Source organism: Zosterops lateralis (genome assembly GCF_965231275.1).
Source record: "Zosterops lateralis genome assembly, chromosome: 5".
Classification (NCBI taxonomy): domain Eukaryota; kingdom Metazoa; phylum Chordata; class Aves; order Passeriformes; family Zosteropidae; genus Zosterops; species Zosterops lateralis.
Window position 1 is genome coordinate 52463114 of NC_139766.1, and position 14904 is coordinate 52478017.

The window sequence follows — 14904 nt, forward strand, 5'->3', positions numbered from 1 at the left end:
ATCCAAATGTGAGATTATTTTTATTTTGAAAAACAGAACATGCAGAGTCTCTTTCTCCGTAAGTACAAATAAAATAACAAATAAATCATTTTCTTGCTCATAAATTCAAGACAATTTTCTAGTCTGTTAATCTTGTAATGATTTCCACACACCAGCTTCCCTAGTTTTTGAGTTCAAATTTGTTTCTGGTGCATGAAGATTTACCCTTCTTCCTTCTTGTTTCTGTAATAATTTCCAAGAACTACCTCCATCCATTGGCAATTATTCTTCCTGAAAATTTCTCCTTAATCAAAAGAATCTAGTGTTTTAGTTAGACAAATTAATTTGTCAGCTGGTATTTTCCACATTTTTTTTTTTTATATATATTATACTTCCTCTAACTTATTTCATCATACCAAGAGGTGGGCTGGCTGTGGAAGTGGCTAAGTTCTGATATCTGGATAAAAACACAAACATTCTCTTAGTGAATTTATGTTGGATTTACCAGTACTTGTTTCCATTGTGATTAAAGGAACTGGTGCTGGAAAGCCACTGCTGGAGCCATGGGGCAAGAACATTAAGGGTTAGACATCAATCCTTTTGTCCCACTCACTTTGACAGATCTGCCTCATCTACTTCTGGGAGCAGAAGATTTCTCCTATAGCAATAATTCAGAAAAGAAAACAAGAACCACAACTCAACAAAACCCCTCAAAGATTCTCCCCAAAAGAACTAAAATTAAAAAACAAATCACAAACAAAACCAAACCAACCAACTAACAACATCCAAACCCAACCAAATTTTTAAACCATGTTCTTTTTTCATCCACTTTAGTTTCCTTGAAAGCAATTGTGATATCTTATGATTTGTTTTGTGGAATCAAAGGATGGCATGAAGAGATTGGTTTCTTTTTAAGAAGTCTCAAATTTCAAAATGTTGAAGTGAATGATTCTCCTCCTTCACCCCTCCAAGTGCATATCTGTAAACAGGTCCTGTGCCTGGTCAGGGCTCCCTCGCAGCTTCTGAGCGAGACCATCCAGTATTTGTACATGAGATGAAGGGGCTTTATGCTTTTCAGAAGGCTTCCCTTTAAAAGCTTTTATTTCTTTGTTAAGTAACACATTTGTCTAATGTTATCCCTGCTGAAATTGATATGGATGGATTTAGGCAGACAGCACATGTTACATTACATTATCAGTCTTAACATTTCACTAATTGCATTGACCTACTTCTGTGAATCACAGATTATTCTTCTGTTCATAAAGCACATCTGATTCCTTTACGTAGTTGTTCATGCAACTGTGATGCAATTGCAAAAGGCCACAAGGAGGTGAAACCTCATGATTTATCTATCCAATGTAAGCAGCCAGCATCTCCAGATTTCATCAGTATTCTGACCACATGAACAAAATGAGGAACAAAGCTTCTTTGTCTTCTGCAAGCTGTACAGTTATTTATTTCTTAACTTTTCCTTCCCTTTTAAACAGAGATAACAAAACATTAATTGAAATTAGAAAAGCAGCTGATCGGCTCTGACTCGGCCATGTGGTTTTTCATTTCCATGACAAGTTTCTGCAGGATGTAATGGGAAACAAAGCTTCAGTATAGAGACCTCAAAGGGGTAGGGGTCAGCCATCAGCTGACATAGCAGGGACCTCCATTCAGTGTCTCTGTGCTGAACTGCGTCTTCTGAATAAATGAGTCTTCTGCCTATTCATGAAGATTTTTTTTAGTTAATTGTCATTTATGCACATAACTCCCTATGAGCTGGGAAGAGCATCATTGCTCCTCTGCTAAGGCAGCAAAGCTACTAAGATAAATGCATTCTACAGGGTAACTGGTTTTTAAATCTTGGCCAGTTTCTCATAAATACAAGTGCTAAGATAAAGCAAAAAGTCTGACAGCTAGCTCAGGACTGAGCATTACTTACATGAAATGCTGAGGCAAACACACTAGGAAAGGTAATTCCAAATCCTCCAACTAAATGAGCCATTATGATCCAATTGCCAATTCCCAATATGCCCCAATTCCCAATGGCAAAATCAGCGCCTGAGATGAGAGCCCACAAGTCCTTATGCCAGCTTCACTAGACTTGGGCTCAGGGTCTTTCATACAAAACCACCTGTAGCTGTGAACCTTCCTACTTAAAAATAAAGCCAAGAAGACCACTTCTGAACATGAAGAACTGTGTCTAACAGACTGCTCCTTATGCCTCTCCATGTAGTAACTTGAAGATGAATCTTTCAGCTGATGCTTTTCACTGTACACACAAAATCTCCCTGCTGCCAGAAGCAGAGGGAAAAAAGTTATCAGCTACACTTAAAACCCCAAAATTGCAGGCTTGTCTGTGGTTGATTGCTTCTCTAAGCTGCTCTGCTTCAAAAGCAAATCTCATTATTGCTTGTGTAATGATCTCATTGATCATTAAGCATGGCCTTTTTACTAGAGCTACAGTAACACTGGAAGGATGTATGATTAAAAATGGATAATTTCTTTGAAATGCATTTGTGATTCTTCTGTATATTTTTAACAACATATCATAAAAATGTAATGGAATATGCATGATCAGAGCAAGCTGCATGTGTAGAAACATGCTTTTATTGACACAATGTTGTTTTAATATACCTTTTTTTATATTTCGAATTTAAAAAAAGGCAACAGAAACATTAATTCCCAATAAACTTTAAAGGTTTCAACTTTTCAAAAAAGAAATACCTGGTATTTTCAACATTCTCTACAGTATTTCTTTGGTCAAAAGTGTTTGCAAAAATCCAACATTAGGTCTTTCTGAAGATGTACTTTTCTGGCTGAATCTGCTGCTTGCTCAAAGAGAAGGCAAATTGCTGATCTCTATTACATATAAACGTAAAAGACCAAGTGCCTTTGCTGCATTTGTAGGTCTAGCATTTTGCAGGCCTAATATCCCTCCTTGAGTGGCTTAAAAATGATGAAACTTGTAATCATTCACTTCCTGTATCTTATACTAAATGTTAGTTTGCTCAAGTTTCTAATAGCAGCGTAGTACTGTAATTTAAAAAACAAACAAGGCAGAGGTAGGTGAGGAAATTACTAAGGCAGTGAACATAATGACTATACCTAAGTTTGCAGTGAAACTTGCGATTTGAGTGGATTTATTTCTCTTGAACACACAAGTAGGTGCACTAACTGCAGGTTACTAATCTTGATAAGATGGCCACACTTTGCGAAGTGCAGAAGTAAACTCACCATAAAAAATGGTTGGAGCTGCAGTGTGGATGTGTGCTTACTCCCATTTCAGCTCTGGGGAGGTGGCTTCTTACTGTTCCCAAAGCAAGATGTCAGGAATCGTGGCCGTTTCTCCTGGCACATGCACTAAGCAAGCTAACTCACCGCAGAGACCTGCAACAGAAAATTAACAACTTTATGAGATTTTGTTTCAAACCTTCTGCTTAACTATCAGTTCCCAGGCACAAAGTGGAGCAGCAGCTGGGACGGAAGAGGTGGGGAAGGTCTGGCCACAAGTCAACAGGTAGAGTGATCCCTCAACACTTAGGAGTCATGGGCAGGAGATCTGCCTGGAGTGAACTGATCTCCTAATAGCCTGTGAATGCCCAGAAAGGGACATCTGTTAAACTAAATCTTGGATTAAAATTTAATCCAGGTGAGTTCTTCTGCATTTATCTAGGGCTTTCAAACCATGAGGAGGGCTCCCATGCTGACCAAGAAAGGAAATGCGTCATTGACTTAATGCTCTCACTTCCCTGTATAAAACACACAGAAAACATCCTTTTCACTGACTTGGTGACTCCACACGATTGCCAGGTATATGCCCACAGAGTTGTCCATGGGGCTCAGCTGACCATGAGAAACCTGGATGTTGTTCTAGGACCAAAATGAAAATTGGCAAGAGGTCAGCTGCTGAGTCCTGAAACGCCTTACTGCAGCTCCTGCCATTAAAGCGCCCCTGCTGCCATTCCCAGGAAAGGTGTTGGACATGAATGGATGTCTCCCCACCCAGGTTTTACACATGCTTCATTTAATACAGCACGATCTTGACTGGTTTGCTCTCCAAGCCCTGAAGTTTCCAGTAGCTGGACAGAGGTGAAAAATGCTCTAGGCAAAGAGCCTCCTGTAACAGATGGATACACAGTCCCAGCCTGACTGCTTCATCAAGCAGTTCAGCCAATTTTTCATGTCATCATCAGCAGTTGCAGGCCAAAAGGGCAACAGAAATGGGGAGCTTAATCTGTAAGAAATCATCAGGAAATGAAACCAAGGTTAGATCAGGTCAGTGCATTACTAACTTCATTATTTTGAAATTGTATGCACAAATCACTTCCCATTTTAGAAAGCAAAGGAATTTCTTTGATAATTCACATGCATTGAGCTGAATCAGGCAGAAAGGAAGAATTACTTTTTCTTTAGGAGAGTCTACTTCCTGATCATGTAAAGAGCTGTACTCAGCTTGAGTAATAGGTACTCCTGAGCACAGCCCCTACAAATCCCATTCATACCCATGCTCCTGCCAGACCCTGAGGTGTTCAGAGCAGTAGTTAGGGGAGGGAATAATGCCTGCTGGTGATGCTTGGCCTGAGTGCAACTTTCCCTAGACAGAGACTGAGTTACCCATTCAAAACTGGAAGTGAAAAATTTGGTCCCAGCACACTCCTGTCACAGTTTGGAAATCCTTTCACCCTGATATACATTAAAGATTTCCTACAACAAAGGGAAAAAGGAGGTTTGCTATCTTGGTAGTCACTGAAGGTATAATTGTAGCACAAAGGAGTACTTATGTTTCATACCAACTGAGTGAATGCAACTCTTGGAGCAAAGGTGCACTTTTAACTCATAAAACGGCTCACAGAGAAAGCAAAGGTTAGATTATCAGTGTGCTTACTAATGCTTTACCATGTATTTTTACTGGTAACCTTGCCAGGGTAGGAATAAACTGCTATCTGTTGAAAACAATTCCAGGAGAACAATACCTTCTGCTTCCCTTTGAGAAGTTGATAACCAGATCCCACAATAGGCTGCTGTGTTCCACTCTCTGCTCCAAATTAAAAAAAAATAATAGGCCTAGTTGCTCAAATGTTTATTAAATAAGTCTGTTTCAAAATCCATTTGCTTTAGAACCACAAATATTCCTTCAGTTTTCTGCTAATGAAATGAGGAAAAAATCTCCAACTACTTCTCTGCAACTGAAGGAACTGTTTTACCCTGTACAGGCTGCTTTATCAAAAATCCCCCATTAAAAACAGATGGAATATGGTATTAGAGCACTTTAAACATTACTTCTTGGGAAGCACTTGAAGCCACCACTTCCAAGGTGACATTCTGGAGAAAAGGAATATTAAAACATAAATCTGCAGCCAAGGCAAATCTAAAAGCATGGAAGTGCCATCAAAAAGGTAAGCCTCAGCAATTTGGCTTATTGCTCAGTCTACATCAGTCCCAATTAGAAGATATTTTGGGGTTCTTTTTGTGAATTTTTTCTTAGCTGTAAAGGCTGTTGGTTTGTGAAAACTCAGCTGTTGACCTCAGGGAAAAACATGTTACATGAAAATGAGTTGACCTGCAGCAAATGATTGAGTGTGATCTATCACCTCCTCATGCCAGGAGAAGGTGCTTTGTTAAGCATCACTCCCTGCACCAGCAGGGAACACACACACAATTGTTTATTGAAACAAAGCGAAGAAACCTCAGAGCAGATTTGTGTGGTACACATTGGATTACAGCATCAGAAAACCTTGCTCCAATTCTGCTGCATTCTTGTCCCATGCTTAGAGGAGTGCAAAGCAGAGCAAGATCAAATGGACTTTGATAAGGTCAAAGTACAATGAAAAGGAGAAAGAAAAAACGAACAGTAAAACACAACCTCTACTACAGATGAGAAGCAGCAACATCACAGTCTTAACTACTAATGTGCATTACTCATGGACACAGTTTGCATGAACCCTTCTTCACTGATAGCAAAAAACCCGCTCACCAAAACCAACCAAAACCTCAAACCACCGACTTTAATCAACCTTGGTTCTTTTTGTAAAAGGCTTTAGGAGTTGGGGTTTTTTTGGTGCTGGTGGTGGAGGGTTTGGAGGTATTTTTGTTGGTTTTATATCTGAATCTCCATTTGCAGCTATTTGAGACATTGCTTATTATCTAGATCAAATAGTGTGAGCTTCACATTAGTTAGAAATAATCCACAAAAGACAATACCTGGCTTGCTCCACACATTTTACATTTAGAAAAAACACTCATCGTCTGACTCAACTCCTCAGCGCCTGTCTTTATCATTATTATATATATTCAAATAGCACTTTATCACTTTAAATTTGCTCTGAACACGAGCCAAGAAATTCCAGTGCTCAGTATGCTCTGCTAGCCCCAAGTCAGTAAACTTGCTTGTTATCAAGCATGATGCAGATATCGTGTGTGTGTGTGTGAGACGGGGGAGGAGGAGAGTCATGCAGGCGGTCATGGGGAGGGAGCGGTTTGCATATTAAGAACCCGGGCTGGAGAGCTCCAGCCTTTTCGGGGTCGGCACTCAGAGGGACTCCCGCACACCGAGGAAGGGACCGCGTATCACCGCACCGGAGTGAGTTCTGTTTCAGCTTTGCTACCTCTGCAGCCTGGCTCCTCTCTTACCCCTTGTTTCTTCTGCCCTCGCTAGGCTACCGCTACAGTGGCTGTGTGGGAGGTTAGTCTGCCAAATTATGCTGCGTGTAAAGTAAGTCCTGAGAGTAATTAATTTTGAGAGATTTCTTGGGTTTATTCAGCCTGACTCTGTGCGTGGTGCTGCCAGCAGAGAGGAGCTCCATACGGTGGCTGCAAGTGTAACTCCAGTACTCCATCTATGCACCTCCTTTGCTACTTACAGGCATCCCTAAACTGTGCCTGCTGCACTTAGGACATCTGTACTGTCACATGCACTGCTAAAACCAGATTTTACTCAAAATTGTGAACTGCTTTTCCAGAGGCAAACAGGCAATCACTGGCCCGTTGTAGAAGCAAGCCCTTGTTCCTCATCAGTGCCTTGCGCAGTCTGTGCTGAGCTACTTTAATAATCAGGCTACGTGTCAGGGTACTTGCCAAAGAAATGACAACCTCATCAGTGAAGAAATCACAAGTGAGGCGGCTCTGGGCATTCTGCATGGAGTTTTCAGTTAGTGAAAACCTGTTTCAAACCCATATTCCATTAGATGTAAGGGCTGACTAAAATGCCTTCACTTATATAACCAAGCTAAATCTAGGCTAATGTCAGAGAAATTAGATGCATTTTAAGCAGCACCAACTAATTATTCTAGGTCATTTTTGTGCACTGTTCTGTTCATTTTTTGTATTCCTGTGTTCTAAACCAATGGATTAACATACTCTGGTCCTAATTCCCACCGTTATCCTATAGAGAAAAAAACCTTCTGCATCTGCTTCCACTCACTCCATTTTTGTCCTTAAAGTTGCAGGGTTTTTTGTTATTTGTCTTTTACTTCAAAATGATATCCTAAATATCCATTGAGGACTTTTTTCTTTCATTCTAACTGCTGTCATTTTCCTATATACATAATCCTCCCACACACGTTTCCTCTGTTAAAAGCCGTGTCTTGTTCCCTGTTCATTTCAGACTATCCAAGCAAACAAACCATAGCTATAAAGTATCTTTCTGGGCTTCTGTACTCCTTACAATTGTTTGTAAACACTAGTACTTTTATACTCAGGGCTTGCGATGTTTGTAAAGAAAAAAAAGACACAGGTCTTTTTGAAGTTTACTTTTCTTCATTCTTTTGTTGTATTTAATCCAAAATAGAATCCACCTCTCCCTAAAAATGCGCACATAGTGTAAATTACTCCCTGCTGCAGACGCACACATGCCCAGACACAAAGTCAAATATATTTGTATGGAAGTAAGACAGAAGGTCTCCAAATTTTAAGCTGAAAATATACACAAAGTAGTTCTTAAAAGAGTTCTGGGTTTGTGCACAAGCAAGTTCCTGTGCCACTGTGCCCGACATGCTCTGCTGCTCTAAGGGTTTGCTCAAAACATATCTCATTGCTGTCTGTCCCACAAAACCTTCTGAGCAGCTGGAAATCTGAAGCAGTTGAAGTTGGTGCTTATTTTCAAAACATCTTGGATCAAAATCTCACCAGAAAGTAATTACACAGCCCAGGAGCCACTGACGTGGCTGGCGTTGGGCTAGCAGGGGGCATGCCCTGCCACAGAAAGTTATGCTTATTCACACCTGCTGGAGACTTATTATATATGCTGCAAATCTCCAACAGGTGATTTTTTTTACCCTTTCAACAGTTAGCCCACAGAGCATGAGGAAAAAGAAAGAAGGGGAAAAAAAAATCAGCCAAATCCCACATACACATTTTGAAGTGCCACTACGTTGAAGAACTTTGTCTAATCTTCATGTAATCTACTAAATTTCCCATAAAACAAGCTACAACAATGAACTGAAAAAACCTGAAACAGCTACTTTTGAATCTCTTTAGAAGTAACTAAGAACATTGCTGGAATGACTTAGTAAAGAATAAACATGAGATGGAAAAAGAGAGAAAACGAGGACATTCAGTGATACCAGGCAAAGTGCACTATGTTTTTGTATTTGTAGCAAATACAAGGAGGGAAGGCAAACAAAAGTTTAAGCTGACTCACAAGCTTAGTTTAGTTGACATGTGACAAAAAAGAATGTGTGATGTGTAACTGTATGTCTCAGCTAAAGGACCATTTTTCTGTGCCAGGCACACAGCAATTGGAACTGCTCCAGAACCTAAACCTAGCCAGAGTATCCATGAGAAACTGCCTGCAAACTGGTTCTCAGAAAGTACTTTCTACTTTAGTGTAGGAATACACAGGTTAGGGTTTTACATACTGAGCAGTTTGTGACTGTTACTCAACAGTCCTGTTGAGTTTCTCACTTATGGCCAAATCCAGGTGGTCCCCAGGCTTCTGGCTGGGTGTTGCTCAGAGCTGTAGGTCCCCATTTGGCACCACTGGTCTTCTCAAGGAGACTGACAATGCCTGAAGAGCCCTTTAGGAAGATTCTGGGTCTCCTCAGGCTTATCTGGCTAGGAAAATAATTAAAATAAAAAAATCTGAAAATACTTGAGATCTGTGCCCCAGCACTGTACTGGTGCCTTCTGGGCATGGTAGTCTGTGCCAGTACTGCAGGGCAGAGCAGGAGGACACCAGGAATTTGTCACCAGGACACATAGCAGGTGGTACTGGCAAACTCTGCAAAGCGAATAAAAACCTTTCCCAACCAAACCTGTACCTCCTACAGGGATTATATACGGTGCTTAAAAGACTAGCTAATTCTTTAATGCCTATAAATTCGGGGTGTTTTTGGCAAATTATACAGTAGATTCATGATACACAGCAGGTCAAGAGCAAAGTAGTTTAAGACAAGCAAGGGGAAGGATTTGGTGCTTGCACTCCCTCTTGCACATATACACACACATGGCTGGGATAGGACAAAAGACCACTTTTTCACCTCCAAGTAAATATGTTAGGTGACCAAGACAGATGTTATACAAATTGTTGTGCTGGAGAAGCTTGAGAGGTCAGAAAATGGACATGATTCATCCTGGTAAAGACAACTGGCTTTGGAGAGCCAACTAAAGAATACAGAGCAATGCCACTTAAAACTGAGCTCTGAGCTTTGTAGAAATATTGCAAGGTCATGCTGATTCATCTGAAGAATGCAGAGAGAGATGCAAGGCATGACTTTTACAGGAATGACATGGAGTTGGCAAGCATTAAGATTATTTCGGCTTTTGTTCTACCACAAAGCGCTTCTGGGAATTATTAAAGCATCTGATGTGGAAATAAAACTTGGATGGTTTTTCCTGAGAAATGATGCAAACCACTCCTGTGTCTGCATCTTTCCCAAGATCTCTTGCAATTGTATTTACCAGTATTTCATGGTCTTGGGTGTGCAATTTGTTAATCTAAAAGAGGCTGCACAAACCAATCTCAGAAGTTATCTACATAAAACTGGGACTGAGTAGATGCAAATCCAAAGCTTGAGGATCAGATAAGAGTCAAATCACCACAGATGCCCTAAAGGGAAGGGTGTGGCAAGCCAGGCAGACTGAGGACATGCTGCTGAGCTGGCTGAGCAAAGCTTTGTACATCACCACTTCCCTGCCTCCTAAATCCCGCTGAGAACTCCCTTATTCACCTCAGTTCAAACAAACAAGGTGAAGTTCAGATATCTGAATTAATTACGATCAGTTTGATACCGGAGGAGGAATCACAAACTCAGCTCAGGGAAACCCAGTGGGCTCTGGCATTCTCTTTCAACAAGTCTTGACAGTGGACATCCATTCACTGCCCACTCACACTGGACTCCCACTTAAAAAAAACCCAAAACCTTCCATATCTTTCTTATCTTCCTCTTTCACTGATACATTGTGGTTATTTTTCTAAAAAAAATTAGCAAAAAATCCAAGTTTTTTTTTCCCCAGGATATTCTTCAAGGATATTTTTGAGTTCTGATTTTCCACATTAGCAAAACAAGCCTGAAACCTCCTCAGAGAGATAATTGCTTTCAGGTCTCCAGCTCCTTTTTTTAAGCCCACTTATTGACAGATCAGGTATTGCTCAGGCAGTAGAGTTTTACTCGTCAGGTCACTTAAAATACTTACAACCATTAGTATCACCCAATACTCTCACAGTAATGCCTTAAAACCTCTTCCCATTTTTGGATGCTGATTTCCCCCACAGGTTACAAATAAACAGCACACCAGGTGCATGCACATGCAAAATCCTTCTGAAAAAGATTTTAAATCTATATTATGCTCTCAGTGATGCAGGTATCTAACCTTGAAAATTGTGCTAAGAAGTATCCATTCTATTTGGATTTTGTTATTTCAAAACTTGACCCTACATAAAATTCCATAAACATTTACTTCAGATAATTTGCGTATTAAACAGAAAAGGGTGCACAGATTTTTTTTCTCTTCTCGCCAAGGTCCAGATTGCTCTCTGGCTGAGAAATATAAGATATCAAATTCAAATGTTTATTTTGTATAACTGGACCAGAGTGGGAAAAGAGACCATCAATTTTCAGAAAGAGAGCTTATATCAGACTGAGAGCTGACAGGAAATAGAATTACTTAGAGTTTTTAATTTTATTTTCTGTCAAAGCACAGACTGCCATGGAAATCTTCCATTGAAAGACTTGCAGTCTTCCATCAATCTGCCAATATTCTCTAATCCTTCTCCCTAAAAGATGGACAGAAAATTTCTTATTTTCTTTGCTAAAAAAAGAATTAATAAAAACATCTTTTGACAGGAAAAAAAAATTCCCAAACCATCAAATCGTCACTATTCTTGGTTTTCAAAGGCTGAAAATATCTCTTAAATTGCTAACATTTTTTTACCCAAGATAAAAAAGTTGCAGCAACCAATTTGATCGGTAACCAGGAGAGCAGCACCACACCCGCAGACAGGGCAAGGCTGCTTCTCAGATGGTTTCTGTCTTTTCAGCACTGCTCAAACAGGAAAATGTAAACAATTATGCCTTTCCCCAAAACTGACTGTTATGGTGGTTAAATAAAAAAGGAAGAAATACTGAACATGGACATTTTTTATCTTTCCTACCTTGTGCAGTTTATAAAGTTACAGCTGTGGAAGCTTTGTTTTACTTGCCTTCTACAGTAACTACTTGAATCCTGTCTCTCTGGTTCCTTCCTCTGAAATCAGAAAATTTAAACAAATAAAGGCAGAAAGACTCATCTGGACAGTTAAAATGTAATTTTAAAACTGAGGAGGGAGAAAGCTGCTTTAATGCTCTGCTCTCCAGTCATAGGGATGAGGAATTCACATATATGAGATGGACAATAAGCAAAGATGGGCAAAATTGGACTTACTATTCCTAATGTTACTCAGGTGGAACAAGACAGACTGTCTCTTTCCTGGTTAAACGTTTTTCTTTTTACTCCATAAGTAACACAGCTCTCCCCAACCCCTAAGGAACAGAACCAAAAAATCCATGTTTCATACTTGGAGAAGTCAGGTCACTCCTGAGATGACAGCCTAAGAAAGATTTCTCCTTTAACATGCAAAGATTATTTTGTCTGTATATACAGAGACCCAGACAGCTTCTCTCCCTTCCTTTTCTAAATTGAGTATTCTAGCTGACATTAGCATGACTTGGCCCTGTCACTGAGAGTAAGGAAGACAAAGAGTCTTCCCTCTGAAATCCCGGTGTTACCATTAATGGAAAACATTTGGCCAACACTAATTTTAAGACTTCAAACTACATACATGGCAGAAATATATGAGTAAATGTAAGAATTGGATGAAATTACAGTGTCCCATCCACCTCTGTAGAACACCCAAATCAGGTTGTTGGAATTGCATCTGCTTTGAAACTTACTTAATTTTCAGGTTAACTTTGCAGAAAAATTCCGTAAAGAAACAGCAAATGCTTTGAAAAGAGCAGTAGGAATATGAAAAAAGAAAAAAAAAAAAAAAAAAGAAAGAAAGAAAAAAAAAATGTCCACAAAGCTTCTTACCTTTGCATAGAATAGTGCTTAGGGAAGATAGAAACTTCAATTCACACATCAAAGCAAGATTCTTCTTGGCAGAGATACCTGTAGGCTTATGTGAGTGGAAGCTGATTTGTTGTTATACTTTCATCCTGTAAAATAATGAAAATAGAATATTTAATCAGCTCCAGCAACTCAAGCACTTTGAATTGTTACAAAACCTTAATCTTACAATAAAATAAGGAGGTATCCATTGACTGAATCATTACTCCTGAATCATTGTCATGGTCTGGTTGCAATTCAAGAGAGGACAATGACAGCTAGAGACAAAGACCTCCAGCTCCCCCTTTCATGGCAGGCCCATGGCCAGGGCAGCATTGTGTCAGGCATTGATTGTGGCGCTTTCCATAAGTGACTCCTAAATTAAAGAAAAAAACCCCGTGCTGAATAAATATGAATACAGTGCAATGCATCATCTTTTCCAAGCACGGAGTTCAAGTCCATATTTTTAGAACCACCCAGATGGACCTTACCTTAATCCTACTGGTCTTGCTTCCTGGAGGGAACAGTTGGGCTTTTTTACATCCTCTAACAAGGATGAAACCTTAAGGCAAGAAAACCCTTAATTTCTTGCAGCAGTAAGTACAATTCAAGGGGACCTTGCATCTCAAGCCATTTGTCAGACTTTGGGTGTATGTGAGCACATAGCTCAGCTCAGCTGCTTTTCTCCCTTTTCATGCACAGCCCAGGGAAAGCTTTCTGCTGACTGTCATCTCAAATACAAATAACCTTATACGGGAAAATGTATATGCCGCCTTATTTTAAAATATTTTCTCTCAGTTCACACACTGAGTATATGCCATTGTCGTGTTCCACTGCAAAGGAATAGCAGTGGGATTCTTTTTAACAGATTTCTCTGCATAAATAAAGCACAAGTGTGGGAAATATTATATCTGAGAACTCTCTCTATAAAGAAAGATGCGTTCCTAATGACAGTGGATCCAAAAGGAAACAGAGAGGCAGGGCAGACTGCAGGGCTGAGCAGGGAGAAGGTGAACAAGGGCAGAACGAGCTGAACCTCTAGACGAGCCTCCTCCCTAGAAATAAAGACAGCAGGCCCTGGTCATGGCGCAGTTAATTCTGTTTATGTGCTAAGGCTCCTCCATAGTCCCATCGAGCACTGGCCAGTCAGGGAGAATTTTTACTGGGCAGCAGGATTGTCACCACCTTGGTCCCAGTGGTGGAAGTTTTCTCTCCCCTGATTGACTGCCGGGCAAAGCCTCTCCACATCCAGAGCTTCCTACTGTTTTCTAAAGGCACTGTCTGCTCAGAGACCCTAAAAAGGTAGCAGTCTCCACACCGCCATGCGCCCCAGCTGCCTCCTGCACACAGCATGTGCTAAAGCTCTGTGGCTATTCTCCTCTCCATGTCAGAAAATGGATTTATAGCATAAAACCTGGACAATGTTGAGGCATACTGCCAGGCAAAGCCCTCCGGAGCCAGGCTTCCCACCATTTTCTGGAGGTGTTGTCTGCCTAAAGACCCTAAAATGGTGGTGGTCTCCACTGAGGCATAAATCAAAGTTAATTGGTTCCTCACATGATTCCAGGTTTTGGTGCCTGTTACCAGCCTGAAGAATATTTTCTTGTATTTCCTCGAGGGCTGGCTTTTCCAAAAGCAAGATGAAACACTGTTCCCCTAAAGAGCCCAGCAGAGTTTTTGTGCTTAATTTTGCTGTGGCTGGGCATACAGGACCAAACACTGGCTAGCAGGGGCTGCATGATCTGGGTACACAAATGAAAATCAGCCTGTGCAGTGTCCAGTCTGCCAGTGCTTTTTCTCTCTGTACTATTGCTATCTGAAACTCAGAATTTCAGTTCCCAGAAAATGCTGGTTCCTTCCTGGGTGCTGTTTTCTCACTCTAATCTTGGCTGAAGTTTTCAAATTGATTGCTCAGTCCTGTTCCAACTGGAACAAAAGCATCCCAAGTTCATCAGGAAATACCTCCATAAATCCACAATGTTTAAAATATTTTGAAATCTGTCATAGAATTTTTGACACTTGTAACTCCACCATGATTTTTTGATTCATGAGTATAATGGTGGATGCCAGCTTCAAACATATTTGACATTCTCTCAGATTTCCTGTTTGATTTTGTCACTGGGTGGCTCCAAGTTGAATTTAATCATGAGATCCATTAATCCTCTGTTTAAAGGTATGTTAAAGCCAGTTAAGCTGGCTTTCAGAAAGTCACAGAGGAAAGCTGGAAAATCAACTAAGCAGGTCAACAACTTTAAAGCATTAAAGCTAATTTAATAATGAATTTAAAGCTGTTGAGTTCATGGCTTTGAAAGCTCTATGCAATGAAATTGGGACTGAAGTGTCAGAAAAATCCACAAATGCCAGAGGTTTATGTCCAAAAAGGAGACAGAGGAGTCCTGCAACTTTATTTGA

General features: G+C 40.3%; 1 protein-coding gene across 2 annotated transcripts in view; it reads left to right on the forward strand.

Moving 5' to 3' along the window:
• Window positions 1-6393: 6393 nt before the first annotated feature.
• Window positions 6394-14904, forward strand: part of HPGDS (hematopoietic prostaglandin D synthase) — a 29535-nt gene continuing 21024 nt past the window's right edge. For both annotated transcript variants that reach the window (XM_083861537.1, XM_083861538.1), the window contains exon 1: window positions 6394-6550. The gene's annotated coding sequence lies outside the window, so the exon portion shown is untranslated. The remainder of the gene's footprint in view (window positions 6551-14904) is intronic.